Source organism: Macrobrachium rosenbergii, chromosome 37, assembly GCF_040412425.1.
Source record: "Macrobrachium rosenbergii isolate ZJJX-2024 chromosome 37, ASM4041242v1, whole genome shotgun sequence".
Taxonomy (NCBI): Eukaryota; Metazoa; Arthropoda; class Malacostraca; order Decapoda; family Palaemonidae; genus Macrobrachium; species Macrobrachium rosenbergii.
Window position 1 is genome coordinate 11,612,325 of NC_089777.1, and position 16,373 is coordinate 11,628,697.

The window sequence follows — 16,373 nt, forward strand, 5'->3', positions numbered from 1 at the left end:
TGTACATATTTTATAATAATTATTTAAGGGAATCATAAAAATAGGTTCCCTTAATTTTCCAAGTGTTTACTTTGTACGTATTTTATAATAAAACATTTCATAAAAAAGGTTTCCTTAATTCCAAGTATTTGCATTGCACGTATTTTATAATAATTATATTTAAGGGAACCCTAAAAGTAGGTTTTTACTTTGTACGTATTTTATAATAAAACATTTAAGGGAACCCTAAAAACAGGTTTCCTTAATTCCAAGTATTTGCATTGCACGTATTTTATAATAATTATATTTAAGGGAACCCTAAAAGTAGGTTCCCTTAATTTTCCAAGTGTTTACTTTGTACGTATTTTATAATAAAAACATTTAAGGGAGCCCTAAAAATAGGTTCCCTTAATTTTCCGAGTGTTTGTTTTATACGTATTTTATATAATAAATATATTTTAGGGAACCCTACAAATAAATTTAGTTTTCCTTAATTTTCCAAGGTGCTTACTGTGTATGTATTTTATTATAAACATTAAAGGGAATCCTCAAAATAGTTTTCCTTAATTTCCTAGTGTTTATTTCTTAGGTATTTTATAAGAAACATTGAAGGGAATCCTCAAAATAGTTTTCCTTAATTTCCCAAGTGTTTACTTTGTACGTATTTTATGAGAAACACTGAAGGGAACGCATGAGATAACATTAACCAACATAATTAAACAGGACAATTTTTAAGGTACATTTTGGTACCTCAATCTCCAAACTCTGACATTCTCTCCCTCTTCTTTGTTCCCGAAATACTACGTCATTAATCTTTGTTATATTCTTAATTGCTCGCGTACACCAACATTTATTATTTTGATTTGATATCTAAAAAGTGAATTGTATGTTAACAAAGAAACGGTTATTACAAAAACGTTTTCCTGTAGGTGAGAGAGAGAGAGAGAGAGAGAGAGAGAGAGAGAGAGAGAGAGAGAGAGAGAGAGAGAGAGAGATTTGGGGATTCCTCGAATTGGCGTCCCTTCTCATAAACAAACGGATGAAGAAGAAGGAAAGGAAACGAGGTGGAGGAGGAGGAGGAGGAGGAGGAGGAGGAAGACGAGGAGGAGGAGGAGGAGGAGGAGGAGGAGGAGGAAAAATGGTCGAACAAACAAGACGAACGACCCAAGCGACCCTGAGCTTTTTGTTCGTCGCCTGAAACAAGTCAGAAAAGTTTTGCGGAAACTAGAAGCCATCTTCTCACTCGACGGGTTAATAACAGACACGCGTTCCCATGCACCGTTACAGACGGTGCACACACACACACACACCCTCCCCCACCCCTTTTTAAAAATGAGAAACAGGCTGTCCTTGCAAAGCATACATGGTTAACCGCATTCATTAAAAGGCACATTCGCCATGCTTGTGAATCTGAGTGCGTCTGTGGCGAAGATTCCTCTGGTATGGGAGGAAAGTACGCCTGATCTCTCTCTCTCTCTCTCTCTGTCTCTCTCTCTCTCTCTCTCTCTCTCTCTCTCTCTCTCTCTGTACCATCAGTAACACGTTTGTCTCGCGAGTCAGAGGACCTGGGTTCGATTCGACTCCTGAGCCGGGGAGGAACGATCTCGGCACTTTCTTCACTAACCATTTCTTAGCTGACGCGAGCCGTGATTTATACGCCTGATGGTCAGTCGACTGTTGTGGTTTGCTCTTAATTCAAAACGGAGTACCACGTCGAGGTAACTCACATCCCAATCGACAGATATATATCACATTACGTGCAGATTTATTTGAAAACTGCAAGGCATATCATAAGATTTCCCGAATCAAAAAAATACTTAAATGGCGTTACCAAGGAGAAAAAGCTATACCGGATGAGAGAAATTATAGAATTCAGGCCAGAGGCCACGCGCTAGGACCTATGAGGTCATTCAGCGCTGAAGCGGAAATTGACAGTAAATAGATTTGAAAAATGTAACTGGAGTAAAACTGCGCAGTTGCACTATGACTCAATAGTTAGGAGCGGGTGGAAATAAAGATGGAAGAAAAAGAATATGAACGGAGGTACAATAAAATGAATGAGAGGGTTGCGTTGCAAAGAGCCTTAAGTAATGCCTACAGTGCACCGCATTTCGGTCTCCTTGAGTTTCTTAACCTTCCTTCGGTTTCAGTATTCACTCTCCTCTTACTGAAGTCCAGTTGCATTAAATACTGCCCGAATGACCACAGATCATGATAAACAAATTGTTGATATTTGGGTTAAACAGCTGGAATGAACTTTCTGTCCTGTTCTCAAGGCTCAAAAATCACTGAAATAAAACAAGAACAAGTAAAAAATGCGCCGAAGTTTCTTCGGCGCAATCGAGTTTTCTGTATAGAGTATAAAGCTGTATGAAACTCTCAGCCGCGGCCCATGAAACTTTCAGCCACGGCCCGCTGGTGGCCTGTGTTGTTGGCACCTATAGCGGTGCCACACGCACGAGTATGGCTAACTTTAACCTTAAATAAAATAAAAAAAAAACTACCGAGGCTAGAGGGCTGCAATTTGGTATGTTTGATGATTGGAGGGTGGATGATCAACATGCCAATTTGCAGCCCTCTAGCCTCAGTAGTTTTGAAGATCTGAGGGTGGACAGAAAAGTGCGGACGGACAGACAGACAGACAGCCATCTCAATAGTTTTCTTTCACAGGAAACTAAAAAGGAATAACTTAACTTCTGAAAATGTGAACTTCTCGCGTAATTCTAGCTCAGTTCAGCGCAACATGTATTTTCTCTCGAGGGTCAGGTAATAGTCTTAAATATCCGACGTCTGCAAGAAAAGCAAAAAAAAATAAGACTGAAATAACAGTAATTTTGGGGGGGGATTAAACCTGTGGAAATCTTGAAATGGATTTCAAAGAATGTCCAGAAAATGATTTTATTTAGCTTCAAACTGACTGTCATGCATGTAGTATTTTTAGCACGTGTATACACACACACATATAAATAAACACACACACACACACACATATATATATATATATATATATATATATATATATATATATATATATATATATATATATATATATATATATATTTGCATTCAGATAACTGTACACACTACCTCTTGCATGTTTATGATTATGAATGCATGCGTTTAAAACATGTTAGTGATTCTGTTTGCATGTACGTGAGAGAGAGAGAGAGAGAGAGAGAGAGAGAGAGAGAGAGAGAGAGAGAGAGAGAGAGAGAGAGAGAGAGATTTTAACATTAACACAGCTTTACAGGAACGTGATTGAAATACTGTATCCATCTTTCTAACAACTGTCAGTCTACTTTTTTCGGAATTACAAATGAAAATAGACACTGAACTGCTTGAGAAGCAAAAGCTCTCTGAAATAAAAAAATAAGAAAAAATAAAAAATAAAAGTGAATGAAATATACTGTACTACAAAGGTGACAACTGTAGCAAACGGGTATTTTCCCCTTCTGCTCTCCCTCACTTTGACTGTGCGCCGTGGGCTTACCTCCTCTCAGCTGAGGTAAGTTCAAGTAAGGCAAAGTTAAGGTAAGAACTGCAGCTGGGGAGAAAGTTAATACACGAAAATTTCAGAGGCTCGGCGTCATCAGTTTCTGCATTATTTAACCCGAATTTTAAAATTAAACACTGTCAATTAGGGATGTCAGGGAAACTCTATCTACAGTAGTATCCATTTCTGTGCGTTTTGGACTTGATGAGAAAACTCACACTACAACGCTATTATTCGGGAACCTATAAAATGTAAGTTTCTGTATATTTCGACATTTGCATCATTTAACCCCTAATTCAAGACGAATTACTGTCAATTAGGGATGTCAGGAAAATCTACATACAGTAATATCCATTTCTGTGCATTTTGGACTCATTCACAAAAAAAAGTCGTTTTTATTTTTAATTTCCTTGTAGAAATACCGAAAATCTTGTAGTCTTTGGAATTTTACCAATGAGAAAACTTACCACACCATTATTCGGGAACCTATAAAATTTAAGATTCTGCATATTTCGACACCTACAAAACAACTGCCCTGTTCTTTAAAAGCAGAATAGCCAGGACTGGTGGCCTTTGCTCATTCAAACTCCTCGACCTCATTATACAAATATATTTACATTTTTTTTTTTTTTTTATGTCTAGCCAGACGAGATGCTTTCATCTAAAGACAATTTTCGACGACTGTCTGGTCACCAGTGGCGCCGAGAACGCAGAGCATATTTTGAATTGAGCTGAATATAGACTTTAGCCAAATGCCAAGCACTGGGACCTAAGAGGTCATTCAGCGCTGAAACGAAAAATTAACAGTAAAATTGAATCAATTGTTAGGAGAAGGTTGAGGAAAGTGAGATGGAAGACAGAAGATGAATAATAATAATAATAATAATAATAATAATAATAATAATAATAATAATAATAATAATAATGATTGGCGGGTCTGGATGACAATTATATGTGTCTTGAGACTTTATTTAGTGAGAACTGGTAGGTTATAACAGACGGCAAAGATTGGGAAGGGTTGTGGGGAAGGGGGGTGGCGGACTCTGGAAGTTACAACTGAACTGGAATGTGAATTCAATTTTGAGTTTGGTAAACAGGGGCGGCCCAGTAGTCTGTAGTCTGGTAGATTACCAGACTTCGTGCTTAAAGGGAAAAAAGTTCGCTAAAACTGACAATGATTGATACAATCACGCTAAAACTGACGACGATTGATACAATCACGCTAAACCTGACGATGATTGATAAAATGACAACGATTGATAAAATTACGCTAAAACTTACGATTGATAAAATCACGCTAAAACTTACAACGATTGATAAAATCACGCTAAAACTGACAATGAATGATAAAATCAAGCTAAAACTGACGATGATTGTTAAAATCACGCTGAAACTGACAATGACTGATATAATCACGCTGAAACTCACGGTGATTGATAAAATGACAACTATTGATAAAATTACGCTAAAACTTACAACGACTGATAAAATCACGCTAAAACTGACGATGACTTAAAATCACGCTGAAACTGACAATGATTGATAAAATCACGCTAAAACTGACAACGACGGATAAAATCACGCTAAAACTGACGATCGATAAAATGACAACGATTGATAAAAATACGCTAAACCTGACAATGACTGATAAAATCACGCTAAAACTGACAAGGATCGATAAAATCACAATGGTAGCCTACTCACTGCAGGAGCCATCGTATAATCGCCCTTACCCAAAACGGTTTCTTGCGCTGATCAGGTGAGAACTGTACGACGCATAAATACGAAGATTAAACGCCTATGGTATAAAACTTTTTTCGTTTCGCCTTGGCCTAGCTTGGAGAGCGACGAGTGTGTGTGTGTGTGTGTGTGTGTGTGTGTGTGCGAGCTTTATCCCAAATACCCCCGGTACCTGGGCATGCCAGGCAAGTGAGGTCAGGTGCAACACGGTTGACTGATCCACCCACCGGTACCCAGGAATCCTCTAGGTGGCCTGGGGTCCTCCTGGGGCCGGGGTGGGGTTGGGTGGTTTTGGCGGGGTGACCCTAGAGTAGAGGACTCGAGATGCCAGATGTGTTACTTGTTAGTATGCGCGGAACAGGCTCAAGGAATGGACGAGCGGCTCGTTCCTCGGGACGTTACTTTCGTTACTTTCGTACCGTCCTTCCACGGAGCTTCTTCCATTTTCATCTGTAGTTTAACCTGTAATTGATTGTAATTAAATCCCCACTGTGCCTGATGACAGACGAGGATTGTGGCATTTTTGTAGTGCGGAGTTCAAAAAGTGCTTTGCGTTTTCTTTGAACGTGTTGTCGTTTCGTGAAGTTTCTTGTTTTATTGAATTAACAGAATGTGATTTTTGACTTGCTGGAAAACAGTAGACATCCCCAGTTCCATCTTCAACAGCAAAAAAAAAATTCTACGAAAAAACTAAAAACAAACAAGTAAACAATAGAAGGAAAATCTTACAAAACCATACCAAGTTTCAGGCGCAAATTAAAAAAAAAAAAATTAGAAAATTGTCTTCATGTTGAAACTCCCCGGAAGCAGAAATGAAAACCCACATAAACTGCCCTCGTTATTTTTTGTAGGAAATATTATTAATAGATTCTCGATGTCATCACGGGTCAACCGGTGAACTGCTGGCCACGTGACAAGACAAACTGGCCGCTGGGAGGTGCGGGTAAGTGATGCCCTTTTATCATTATCATCATAATATCATTACTGTGGTTACTGTTGCTTTTATTGTTATTTGCTTACTCATTTACATATTAAAAGTCCTTCTTAATTTTCTTATCTATAATTTTCTATTTATACAACGTCCACCTTCACTGACCATCACACGTATGATGTCCACCTTCACTGACCATCACACGTATGATGCCCATCTTCACTGACCATCACATGTATGATGCAAACTTGTTTATGTATGTATCCACGTACGTTTAAGGTAGCCCACACACACAGCTTATACAAATCCTATTGTGCATGTATCCATGCGCATTTAATGTAAAATAATGCATATGCATTATACATACATTATACATCTTACAACCGCGCTGATGTGTGCTACCACGGGCGGGATACTGTAGGACATTACACATATACATGAAACAGACATGTATATGTATGTATCCATGACTGAAAAAACAGATATACACATTTATGTTGAAAGCACGTTTTCCTATATATCCAATACTTATGTATATATAATGCAATTTAGCATATACATAAATATTGCCAATATGTTTATGCATCGGTGTTCGTATGTATACTATACATCAAGACAAGATTACATACGATGTGTGCATTTTGGACGTATGCATGTGTACGCGTAAGGTGAATGTTCAGTTAAGATTTAGTTACGTCGAGTTATGCGCATTTTATGGCTAATATCAGGCTTCTCTCGAAAGCGGAAAAAATGTCTGAAAGTTTATACGTAGATACCACAGAAGAAGAAGAAGAAGAAGAAGAAGAAGAAGAAGAAGAAGAAGAAGAAGAAGAAGAAGAAGAAGAAGAAGAAAGTAATCTAAGAAACGTTGAAAACACGACATAATTTTTTCCAGAAATGCGTCATCAAAGAAAGTCAATGAAGTAAGAGTTATTTTCTTCATCTGTTGCTGAAAAGTCTTATAGATCTCGCATTCAATCCTAACAGCTGAAGGTCACATCCTCCGGACACAACCGCAGCATCAGTGAGTTTCGGAATGCACCCTGACATCTTCGCATCGAGATATCGGGGGCCTGGTATTGCGAGTCTCTTATAAATTGCGTTACAGGGGGAAGAAAAAACTCGGTAGACCTTTCTGCGGTCTTGGGATTCTGTGAAATGGGATTGATATCGATGCAAAGTAATTAACTGGGAAGAAAGTGGCCAGGACTGAATCTTGGAGAGGAGGCCTGGGGGGCGGGGGGCGGCGGTTAGAAAGGGCTGTAGTATTGGTGAAGGTAAGAGGTGGGGATGTTCTGATTCTGATTCATCATTTCCATATGACTTCTTATTTTCGCAGTTATTATTCCTTGACAGAATCATTAAACCCACGGCATATTTATTTAATTTCAGTTTCATTTTCATTATTCTTACGATTGTTTCAACGATTAAAAACCCATTGTTCTTTCGTTTTTTGTTCTTTTTTTTGAAGCTGACGGTTAATATTCGCAGCCGATATCACTGACGCTAATCATGACTGGTAGAAACTCACGCTCACCAGCCCCCATTGGTTACTCTGACATCGACTGTGGATATTTACCGCCAGCTCCAAACTACTAATGCCTGGGGCCATTCAGTTCGAATTCATTAGCTGATTAAGTAGATCATCACCACTCCATCTACTTCATTTCTAATTAGCAACTGAAAAGGGCGAATGTGATAATCTAATAATCATCTGGGATCCCAATTTCTGTCTTAGTTTGAGAATTTGCATAAAATTTCAAAGGTCCTGAAGTTTTGCCACTCTGAACCCCCAGTCCTTTCATGGAGTTGAATTTAACTGAATACAGAATTTAGCCCAAAGGCCAAGCACTGGGACCTATGAGGTTATTCAGTCCTGAAAGTAAATTGACAGTAAAAGGTTTGAAATGTGTAACAGGAGGAAAACCTCAAAGCAGTTGCACTATGAATCAATTGTTAGGAGAGGGTGGAAAGTAAGATGGAAGAGAATATGAAAGGAAGTACAGTAAAGGGAACGAAAGCGGTTGCTGCAAAGATTCTTAAGTAATGCCTACAGTGCACCGCATGAGGTACACTGACGGCACTACCCCACTACGGGGTAGTTCGTTCATGGAGGTATTGAAGACAGGGTGCATTCTTATTGATGACTTTGTTCGTAAGTATCTGGGTACTGAACTATTGAATATTAAGGCGTTTTCGTTTTTTTTTATTTTTTCAAGAGAAGGCCGATGGGATGGGAAATTTAACGGCCATTTCTAGCCGAAGTCTGATGAAGACAGGAAATGTGAAAAGGAAGGAAGTCACATGACAACGACTCATCATTTTTTGTCTGATTAAATCTCGAGACACGACATCCCTAACTTTATGCTCTTTGATTACAGTGAGAGAAAATTCTCCCTTTTTCCCTCTCTCCCTTTACTCTCCTACTTCTTCCTCTGTTTTTTCTTTCCTTCTCTCCCACCCCTTCCTCCTCTTCCTCCTTCTCCCTCTCCTCTGCTATCTCTCCTTCTGCTTTTTCTCCCCCTTCCCCCTCCAGAATAAACCCGAGTCATGTTGTGTCTGCTCAATGCTTTCTGACTGGATGACTGTTGTCAAGGATCAAGGTCCATGGTAGCTACGCGGACAGCCGTGAAGGACAAAGTTATGTCCTGGGCATTATGATGATAATTCTCAAGACACGTCTTGACACCTCCACAGGAGCGTTTCTGAAAGGACAGAAGGACAAATGCTTTCGGAAAGCTTCGGGTGATTCTCGGAACTCTGCGAATTCTTATACGATAAACATGTACATAAAGGCAAGTTGATGTGAGACTACCCCTCTGAATTTGTATTTAATTCCTGACTCTACAGTGTAGGTTTTATATGACAAATTCAGAGGTAAAGTCCTGATTTGGAATGAAAATGTCCAATTACAATACAATGGGTATTTTCGATCCAAATCAAGATTTTACTTCTGAATACTCGCTCTTTCATAAATGCTCTTCATTTGCTTTGTCAAAATCCATGCTTCGACTTTAATTGCTCTTTTTAAAAATTTTAGAAAATTTAAATGGTACCATTATACATATACATGCACACACATATATATATATATATATATATATATATATATATATATATATATATATATATATATATATATATAAAATATGCACTTTCTCCACCTAATGAATTCTTTTTTTGGTGGAATGGCGTCACTGGGGTGTAGCCTTCCGGTCTCCAAGGATGAGAGAGAGAGAGAGAGAGAGAGAGAGAGAGAGAGAGAGAGAGAGAGAGAGAGAGAGATTTTTCAGCCATGCAAAGAATAACTGTATTGCATATCTGAAGTTGCCTAAAACGATACTTTTGCTAATCAGCGCAGTTTAACGACACTCTCGGGGGCAATTTCGTTCTACACAACAGCTTGTGAGCGTTTCCGCTTAAGAAATCCTATGTCATCATATGTCTATTTGCTTCTTCATTCTTCGCATTACTTAGATAGATAGATAGAATATGCAATTTAGGCCAGAAGGCCAAGCAATGGCACCTATGAGGACATTCAGCAATGAAAGAAAAATTGAGAGAAAGAGGTTTGAAAGGTGTAACGGGAGGAAAACCTCGCAGTCTCACTATGAAACAATTGTTAGGAGAGGGTGGAATAAGATGGAGCACAGAATATGAATGGAGGTACAGTAAAAGGAATGAAGGGTGTTGTAGCTAGGGGCCGGAGGGACCCTGCAAAGAACCTTAAGTAATGCCTACAGCGCACTGCGTGCGGTGCACTGACGGCACTGCCTCCCTACGGGGTTCGCGTTACTTAGGACTTAAGTCACAGAGGCTCGAGTACAGTGCTTCCTCCTCCTTTCAAATATCTTTAAGAATGGGAATATACAGAAAGAAAAAACTTAATCTCCTTTCTACTAATTTTATGGAATCCCAGGATTTCAGTCCCAAAGGCCAACGTAATTGTCCTAAAGTCTTCGCTCAGATTCGTTCAAGATTTAGGTTAAAAAGCATACTGGAAGTCCCTCTTACTCTTCCGCATAGGATCCTAGCTAATAAGGTCCACAGCTTATCTCGACAACAAACCGTCTGTAATGGCAATAGCACATGAGCATGTTTATCTATCTATTTATCATTTTTATTTTTCGCTCTTGCGACCAAACTCTGAACAAAAGTCCTAACGCTAGGTATCGTCTATACGTGAATGTGACACTACCTTTACGAACATGTCATATTTCAAAAATTGAGCCAAAATAAAAACAACGATGTATGGTGTAATAAATGCAAGAATTTCCGTCTTGCGTCACAAGCCCAAAAAGGCGCGTATTCTCTTCCTGCACGTTCTCTCAGAATTCCAAGCGCATGCGCTTACAAGCTGTCCTTTCTGCTTCTTCCGATTTCTCGCAGGACTTCGGTCACAAACACCTAAGAACTTCTCAGCGGTCTTTGGACCGCATTTCCGCCTGAGGCTGTTTACTCCAAATGGTCATAAACAAGGGCTGAGACCTTCGTCATAAAGATGCCCTTCTTCCTTCCCCCTCCCCGCAACCCACACCTCTGAATGGTGTCTCGTTGCTGCCCAGGTTAAATAACACCCCGCTTTTAGCCAGGGGTCCTGCTTTCAGCATGTACGTTATACAGCACGCCACGGAACGGAGCTGATATCTTCAGAGTACTGTAGGGAAAGTTGTGCTCCTCAGAAAATAATATTCACGAATGTTTCTTATTTTGATACAATTATTAAATCGAGCTATTCCACCTGTTCTTCGTGACTAATTTACGGTCTAGTTAATCAAATCCTAAAAACAAAGGAGATGAAAACTCATATACTGCCATAGTCAGACTGGGAACTCATATGTTAAGTTTAGGACAATTTCGAGCTGTTCCATACTGCATGTGTTCCTGTTTGGAGTCATAATAATGGTAAATGGATCAAAGTTCTATGTTATCTTATCTTTATATTATTATTATTATTATTATTATTATTATTAAATTTATATACATAAATCAAACCACTTGTCAAAAGGTAGCGGAAAATATCGAAGAGGCTATCAAAGAAATAATCGCCATCATAATCCTAGCAGCTTTTGCTGTTAATACTGCTGTTCGCAGCTTCCATGCTGCAACTCGACGGCAACAATGCACTGACAAAGCAAGGATGAGTCCGCCTCATTATAACGGAAGGATAAATACGTTACCTTTACCTCCGCGATCGTCCGTGCTTGAAAGCATATGTTCACCTGCTATATATACAAACAAATTATATATATATATATATATATATATATATATATATATATATATATATATATATATATATGTGTGTGTGTGTGTGTGTGTGTATGTATATATATATATATATATATATATATATATATATATATATATATATATATATATATATATATATATATATACATGAAGTAATAGGAAAAGCATCCTCATCCTCTAACAGTTTATTTCTAATGCCGACGTTTCGCGACGAATTCCAAGTCGCATTTTCAAGGCTATAAAATATAATTTGCGATCATCAATAACAAATTAATTTATCGAGATGTTCGCAAATTATATTTCATAGCTTCGAAAATGCGTTAGAAATAAACTGTTAGAGGATGAGGATGCCTCTCCCTATTACCTCCTTAAATGATGTATACTTAGCCTTCCCTTATGTATATATATATATATATATATATATTCGTGATATATACACTTATATAGCCTCATATAGTTAATTTGGATGGCATATTCAGAACCGATTATAGAGTAAGACTGAATCTCTTAAGTTATATGCATTTATACGACAATTTTGCGTGGAAGATTTGGAAGATAACGATGTATATTACATACACAGAAACATATATGTATATGTATGTGTACGTATGTATATAATATATATATATAGGTATATATGTATATGTATATACATATATGTAATGTATATGTATGTATGTGTGTGTGTGTGTGTGTGTGTGTGTCGTAGCGTCGTGGAAGAAAACAGAGCATTACCGACTAACAGTATTTAAGTCATCAGGTTGCATGACGTTTCCACTCTGGTTGTCTCCTGGTTGATAACTACAAATAAGTCCAAATTTGTCCGTGGCCCGACCTGGCGCCATTCGATTCGTTTGACAACATATATGAGTATGTATGTAAGTATGCATGTATATATATACATATAAATATGTATATACTTATATATATATATATATATATATATATATATATATATATATATATATATATATATATATATCATTTATATACAAAATAGTATCATTTGAGACAAAATAGCATTCGCCAGAGTGAAGAATTCTTGTAAAGGCAAAATTCCTATTAGGCCCTTCCAGATGAAATGGCCCTCATAATTCGAAATTAGCAGTACTGAAGGTGAAAACGGCATCAGCTGCATTCAGTTTGCAAAGAGTTTTCTCTGTTTAATCTGATAACTGACTTTTCTGAGTTACTGCATTCTGCCAGTCCAACTCCCCAATGCAAATTACCAGCAAAACAACTTGGGTTCCTAATACCGTAGAGTTTATCGACGACGCTACGCCTAAATGAAACGTCTTTCCCACAGTAAAAATGATTGATTGATTGATTTGTGGCTATTAAAACTGGCGTCAAAACATGTAAATATGGCAGCTACAAGCAATGAACATTTCTGATTACCTCGTGATTCCCTGTTATTTTTGGGATCTGTCCTCATTACCTAGCGGTTGTGATACTCGCCTCACTGGCGAGAAAACCAGGTTCTAACATTAGGAGAGGACAGACCCGCATGGGCACGTTCCATTAAAACCCATTAGTCTTCCACTGACTTACTTGGGTAGAGAATTATGTACTTAAAAGTTTTGTCTGTGGAGAAAAAATATATATATATATATATATATATATATATATATATATATATATATATATATATATATATATATATATATATAGGAATACTCTTGATTAGTCATTTGAATGCCCGTTTCTTAATCCATGATTACATCATCAGGGTTCTAGAATTAAAAACAAAACAATGCCTCTTTTTGGATTCTTCGCGCTTTTTGGACACGCTTGTTACAAACCCTTCAGATCCAAGTCCATGCGGACATCACAACAACTTCAATTTCTTGCACTTGGATCTTAAGGCTTTGTAGTGACAAGCGTATCCAAAAAATGCGCGAAGAATTCGAGAAGTTAAGAGGGCATTGTAACTATTACAATTACATATGTATCTGGTAAAATGTGACCAGTAGATTCTACATATATATATATATATATATATATATATATATATATATATATATATATATAATATATATATATATATATATATATATATATATATATATATATATATAAATATTTGCATATATAAACATATATATATATATATATATATATATATATATTTATATAATATATATTTGTAACATATGCTTTCCACCTGAGAGACCAGTTCGATATGAGTCAGAAATTTATTTATATATATATATATATATATATATATGTATGTGTGTGTGTGTATATAAAATATATTTGTACATATATAGAATATATATATATATATATATATATATATATATATATATATATATATATATATACAGACACACACACACTCAGCATACGTGTAGTGGATCCTGGTCAGGCAACACACCAAATAAAAAAAAAAAGCCATACCCCTGCGACAACCGGACGTGAGGGAGCGTCGTCGTTTGTGCACAGGCAAGTCGGAGGAGGATAAACGTAATGCCTGCCTGGGGTGAATGGACGACGCTTTGCGGCGAGTTTATTTCGTTATATTCACCACTGCGGTCACGCGCGCCATCTCACGACCAAATGGGTTTCGCCCGCAGCTGTTGGTAGTCGTCTGATCACCGTGGTCAGCTCAGGAAGTAGTTATTTATTTAATTTAGCTTGATGTTGGTGGAAGTTCGCATAGGGGCTGGATGGATGTCCGTTTGAGCTAACGGGACCGGGGTTAACGAACCGATAGGATGCGCCCCCGATGGAGACCGCCACTCTGGAGTGTTGTCTGGTGTCTTGTAGACCAATCGGCTAAATTTCGGACTAAACAACAAGATATTTATAAACATATTTCTATAAGGATGAAGCGCAAATTAGCTTACACTAAATCTCGGACAAGATAATCAGGAATTTTTTATTTATTTCTGTGAGGTAGAGGCAGGCGCAAATTAGCCCAAGCTGGAAGGAGAAGTATCTCCGTAAATAATTAAAATAAATAAATAAATATATATATATATGTGTGTGTGTGTGTGCGCCTGTCCGTCTGTACTCTCGTGATCACGTTGAGTGATCGTCCTTGAATAGGCACGAAGGTATTACATCAGAACCGACGCATTACTTCACTTAATATACTTTTCTCTTATGGTCACGAATGCATCAGCTGTGGCCAGCACGCAACAAAGAGGAAAATGCACAGTAACGAGGTTTCCCAAACGACAGCTGGTTTGTTGACGTGGTAAGTGTTTAGATAGACAGATAGATAGATAGATAGATATATACCGTAGCGGTCGTCTGCCTGGGGTCAAGAGACGCATCAGAAATTTAGTCCTCAGAATTGTGATGCAACGTGATGTAGTTTTCTGCTACGTGGATGGCAATATGAACGCGGCTTTCCATCAACATTTAGAAGTTTGTCATCGCGTGTCAAGGGACGTATCAAGAAAGTCAGTCCTCAGAAGTTTTCTGCTACGTGCATGGCAGTATGAACGCAGCCTCATATCAACATTTAGAAGTTTATTACCGCGTGTCAAGGGACATATCAAGAAATTCAGTCCTCAGAAGTTTTCTGCTACGTGGATGGCGATATGAACGCAGCCTCCCATCAACATTTAGAAGTCTATCAGGAGTTTTTTTTTTTTTTTTTGGGGGGTATGAGGTTGTACACGCAAGGGAGATGGAGAGTTCACACGGTTATATTTCATAAATCAATACCTTTAATGGGGTACTTTTGCAAATAAACTACAATTCGTTTGTTTATCTATTTATATCTCATGGTTTGTTAGACAAATTCACCAAGAAACTTCACGAATGTGGTATCATTACCGGTGCATCCTAACGGCAATTGCATCATACCCAAGTGCAGAGGCCAATGGGAATGGCAACCTAGATTTTACCTAGCCCAGACCCGAAGAAAACGAGAAAAAGAAGAAGGGAAAGTCGTGAGGCTTAACCTTGAACGAAGGTTACTAGCGTTGGGAAAAACCGAAGCAGGAAGAGGGTTCCAAACCCTGGCAGTGGTGGGAAGGAAACAGTCCGCAACTGATTGATGGGAAATTACCTGGCGTCGCGTACCGAATTGGGAAACTGCACGGTCAAAGGATTTCAGTAAGGTGGCGTTAATTAATGAATGTCTTTCCTGGAGGTCAAAATATAATTTTATGAAATTATTAATCATGAAGTTTATAAATAGGAGTCTGAAAGTTCCACCGTCCTCAGCGGGCACTTTTGTGTTCGTTCCGAGCGGAACTTTCAAGTTTGTGAAAGTATCTGATAATAAGCAATAACTCACGGTAATCTGATTAGGAATATGTAATAAGCGAAGTTCAACAGCACTGTGATACTTGGTTAACAATGAGCAACTGTATTATTTTGGTCATTATAAATCAAACAAGGGATGAAAATAATAAGAAGAGGCTGCGAGAAGAATATCAATAAAAACTCGAACAGAACTCTTGCTGTAACACCAAGCGAACAATAGAAGCAGAATATTGCTTTAATAAGAACACCTCCAATTTCTTAAAGCCGAATTGTCAAAATGGGGCCAAAAGGAGAACACAAAAAGACTTCGTGAAAGAAAAATGGTTTTAAAACGAGAGCTGAAAGTATTTTTTTTTTTTTATCACTGTCAGACTACAAGCAAAACATGAAATGTGGCGATAGATCATGTCGTTTTGAAGGAACAGACGTGACTGTGGATGAAAAGGAAATGAAAGCAGTCGCTGGGGTGATGGATACACAGGAATTAAGTCTGGTTTTGTATAAGGTTAAAGTATGTAACACGAAGGTGCGAATGTGCCTTGGTATATTATATATATATATATATATATATATATATATATATATATATATATATATATATATATATATATATATAGATATATATATAGATAGATAGATAGATAGATAGATAGATAGATAGATAGATAGATAGATAGATAGATATATATATATATATATATATATATATATATATAGAGAGAGAGAGAGAGAGAGAGAGAGAGAGAGAGAGAG

At 37.7% G+C, this 16,373-nt stretch overlaps 2 protein-coding genes across 2 annotated transcripts in view; one reads left to right on the plus strand and one right to left on the minus strand.

Moving 5' to 3' along the window:
* The window catches only part of LOC136825298 (glutamate receptor ionotropic, kainate glr-3-like), a 105,508-nt gene that overhangs the window by 60,862 nt on the left and 28,273 nt on the right, over window positions 1-16,373 (minus strand). The gene's annotated exons all lie outside the window — the stretch shown is intronic.
* The window catches only part of LOC136825113 (adhesion G protein-coupled receptor L2-like), a 57,210-nt gene continuing 46,391 nt past the window's right edge, over window positions 5,555-16,373 (plus strand). The window contains exon 1 of the mRNA XM_067081156.1: window positions 5,555-6,155. The gene's annotated coding sequence lies outside the window, so the exon portion shown is untranslated. The remainder of the gene's footprint in view (window positions 6,156-16,373) is intronic.